Here is a 4,404-nt window from a genome sequence, read left to right as displayed (position 1 = left end):
AGAAACAGACATACTAGACAACACATACAGACTTCTTCTGCCACGTCCTGACCAAAATACTACACCACTACTCCCTCTGCTGGTCAGGACGTGACAATTTAAGATAATTGACGAGAAAAGTCTCGTCCAACCATCGAGTATCTCATTGCACCCTCATATGCCATGTCTTGAAATATGCAGACAGACAGATTAAAAGTAATTTTACATTGTATAACTGTACTTCTGACAGCCAACTTTCTAACTCCGCCCATAACTCTGACGTCATAACATTCCCAGAAGGATTATTGAGTCATTGTTAGTTTTACACTGAAGACATGACTCTGCCATTGTGCTGTAGAATTAGGGGATTTTGTCTCTTGTATAATAAGGGACTATCATTTGTTCCAACATCACAGGCCACAAACTTTGATACAGTTAAAGACTTCCAAAAGTGTTTTAATGGGGTTTCTCCCTGTGCACCTGCCAATGTAAATCCATTGAACGAGACAAGTTACCAGACAGGACATATTGCTAATGCTCTTCCCATTGATAACCTGAATGACAATTAACTAGTGGGCGGTGGTGGTGATGACGGCCTATTCGATGACGTCGTCCATCGGGATTCCCCCAAAAAAGAAGACGCTCTGGATTGATCACTGGAGTCAGATGTGAAGGAGGAGGTTGAATTGCTGCATGCAAAAACACTGTTTACAAAAGCTTTGTTAAAGAACAAGAAGGCTGGCACACTGTTTACAAAAGCTTTGTTAAAAAAAATAGCTTTTCTTTCAAAAACAAGGACATTCCGAAGTGACCCCAAACTGTTGAACGGTTAGATCCTTCAACCGAAGTCGCGACTCCCCACAGTATGTTGTACCAAAGTTGACTGACCCTTAAGGGAACTACACTGCCATAAATACAAGGAAAGTCAAGAAGTGTTAAATAAATAAAAAAAATTAAATACAAATCCGGCAAGGCACCAACTTTGAGAAGGGTTTAAAACAAAGGTTTGAAACAATTTATAAATGTTATGGAATGTAGGTATGTTTCGCCTTTAATGTAATGGCATTGAAAATAAATGGAAAAAGGCGAATATGTGTTTGAATACCCATACTAACATACTGTATACTACATACTTAATGAGTACATACTCTTAGTTAATTGTAGAATACTGTAACTACATACTTAATGAGTATATACTACATACTATTAGTTAATTGTAGTATACTGTAACTACATACTTAATGAGTATATACTACATACTATTAGTTAATTGTAGTTAACTGTAACTACATACTTAATGAGTATATACTACATACTATTAGTTAACTGTAGTATACTGTAACTACATACTTAATGAGTATATACTATTAGTTAATTGTAGTATACTGTAACTACATACTTAATGAGTATATACTACATACTATTAGTTAATTGTAGTATACTGTATACTACATACTTAATGAGTATATACTACATATTATTAGTTAATTGTAGTAAACTGTAACTACATACTTAATGAGTATATACTATTAGTTAATTGTAGTATACTGTAACTACATACTTAATGAGTATATACTACATACTATTAGTTAATTGTAGTATACTGTAACTACATACTTAATGAGTATATACTACATACTATTAGTTAATTGTAGTATACTGTAACTTCATACTTAATGAGTATATACTACATACTATTAGTTAATTGTAGTATACTGTAACTACATACTTAATGAGTATATACTACATACTATTAGTTAATTGTAGTAAACTGTAACCGAACCGTTTCCTTTCAGTTGAGGCTCTTCTCCTGTCTACCGGATGTTTATGCTGTTGCTATGCAACCTCTTGTTAGCTAGTTAGCATAACACATCACTAGTTAGACATTTTACGACTTCGGGTGTGTTTTTAAATTCAACTTGAATACCAGAGTGCTTCATAAATTCAGACTGTTGTCAGGTTGTCCGTTTGTAAATTCAGCCCGTTTCGCTCTCGGAGCCACTGGCCGCTCCAGCCGAGGAGTTGGGTTGATTTGACCGTTCTGACCTTAGCTTGCTAGCTACTTCCAGACACAAATGAGACTCTGACCATTTTACTCGCCCTAGCAGAGCTGGTTAGGCAGTTTTCATGTTATCCAGGGTGACTGTAACTGTGCTGCTGGAAAACATTTAATTACGGTTTTTGTTGCCTACGTTTACTGACACCTGGACATATTCAACGGGTGTTGAGCGCTAGTAAATTCATTATTCTGCTCTCTGGTACTCAAACGAGATGCTCTGAAATCAGAGTAGATAGTCAGAGTGAATTTATGAAAGCACCCGAATGTCCATTGAGAAAGCACAACGACTATACCGTTTAGTTAAGCTAAGAATGACGGGAATAATCAAGTCAATAAACGTTGGGTAGTTAGTTAGAATATAGTTAATATACTGACAAGTTTGATGTATAAGTAGCCAACTAACGTCAACTAGCTAGTTAACATACCGGACCATACTGCTGTAATAACATGCTAACAAATTGTCAGCCAAAATAACGTGTAAGGTAACTTATTTGAAAAGTCATAACTTTATTACATTGCTCAACATTTTCTTAACATTTGTCATAATTAGTTAAAACAATGAATTTGTATCGGCTCTCCTTGGACTTCGGCTGAATATTTTCCGCCATTTTCTACAAATCTGAAAACAATGTGAAGCCACGCCCATTTCCTGAAGAATTGCATTATGGGCCCTAACGTACTGCGTGTTTACGTCATATTATGGCGAATTTAGTACGACATCCGGGAACTTTTGGCATACTACCTATATCAAACTATGACCAATAAGCACACTATATACTCAGTTAACATCACAAATAGTACGGTTAGTATGAGTATTCTAACACAGCTAATGACTTATCAACAGCTCTAACAATTTGACCCCCACAGGAAATCTACACTGGTAGTTATAGATAGACCCATTTACTATATAACCATTGATTCTTGAAGAATATTGTAAATTCAATATTAATAAATGCCTCAAATGTTTCAACTTTATTACCCCACCAGAAACCAAAACATAAGCTCGTATAACGCCACTGTTTGTTAACAAGCACTGTATAGCCTTGAAATCTTGTTTAAAACTATAATTTTGACCTTATGGCCAGCCAGTCCTTGTATTCATAGTGTAGTGAATTCAGTGGGTAGCCCTGAGCTGGACTCAAACCTGGGTCCAGCAACTGTCAAGCCAACACCTTATAACTGTTACGCCAAGATGTCTGAACTTCTTGAAGAGGTCGCTAGGTGTTGAGTTACGGTTGCTACAATAGCTTTCTCTATGAATTTGAGAGTGGTTACACTTCTCCAGCCCCCATCCCTCTTCTGTTTACCAAACCAAGTCTCTGGGCAGCCATTTTGTTGCTGTTGAAAAACCCACACAACCCAGGAATCTACAATTCAAACAATAACAAATCTGTCATTCCACCACTGTTTTGGTAACAAGATGATTATGGGGTTGGAGAAATGTAACTACAGACAGACCTATGGATGCAAGGACTGACTATCCATGATATCAACATTATAGTTTTAACCATGTTGAGGCTATACAGTGTTGATTTACATTGTTTCTAAACATTGGAGTAAAAAAAGCTTATTAGGGGTTCTGATGGGGTACAACAGTTGAACTAAGCTCATGAGACATGTGTTACATTCTTCAAGAATCAATGGCTATAAATAAATAATTTAAAACGTCTAAAAATGGATGTAGCTATTGCATATTTCCCCTTTAACACCAAACATCAGATCAACAACTGCAGAGTTTGTGCCTCTGAATTTAAGACAGTACTTACTAGTGTTAATCAGGGCCCGTTCATCGTTAGAACCATTGGATGCCTTAACATGCCTTTGGGAAACCGGGCCCAGATATCCAGTTTCATACTCGTCTTCCTCCAATGTGACAGTCATCTCCCCCTCCTCCTCTTTCACTCTGAAAGCGTCTTCCTCTTCTTTAACTGAAACGTCTTTCTCTTCTTCTTTCACTGTAACAGCCTCACCCTCTACTTGTTTTTGTATTGTGACATCCACTTCTTCCTCTTTCACGACAACGTTCAGCCACAGACCCCCTTTCTCCGTCCAGCAGACCTCTTCTTTAGCAGGAGAGTAGCTCAGTGAGCTCATGGTCGGGGATGTTAGCTAGCTAGGCTAATGCTAACTTAACCAGCCCGCTAGCTGAACAATAACAACAACACCATAAATATGATAATAAATCGGATAACTAACTAGACGACAGAAGTGGGTTTAAAACACAGTGGCTAATATACACGAAAGCGTCTAAAGAGCTTTATTGGTTCGGCTATTTTGTCTAGCAAGCTACCGAGGTGGCTGAATAACTGTTGCTGCTGTTGAAAGAAGCGTTCTGTCCACTACATTATACGTCACACCAACAGCAT

The 4,404-nt window shown here is 37.4% G+C and overlaps 1 long non-coding RNA gene across 1 annotated transcript; it reads right to left on the bottom strand.

Moving 5' to 3' along the window:
* Positions 1-409: 409 nt before the first annotated feature.
* On the bottom strand, positions 410-3,836 carry LOC115186539 (uncharacterized). Its single transcript, XR_003875760.1, has 2 exons — positions 3,805-3,836; positions 410-683 (listed from the first exon to the last, which is right to left on the bottom strand). It is a non-coding gene; the product is annotated as an uncharacterized LOC115186539 (long non-coding RNA).
* Positions 3,837-4,404: the final 568 nt, after the last annotated feature.

The sequence above is a fragment of the Salmo trutta genome, unplaced genomic scaffold, assembly GCF_901001165.1.
Source record: "Salmo trutta unplaced genomic scaffold, fSalTru1.1, whole genome shotgun sequence".
Lineage (NCBI taxonomy): Eukaryota > Metazoa > Chordata > Actinopteri > Salmoniformes > Salmonidae > Salmo > Salmo trutta.
This window is presented reverse-complemented; position numbering and strand designations above follow the sequence as displayed.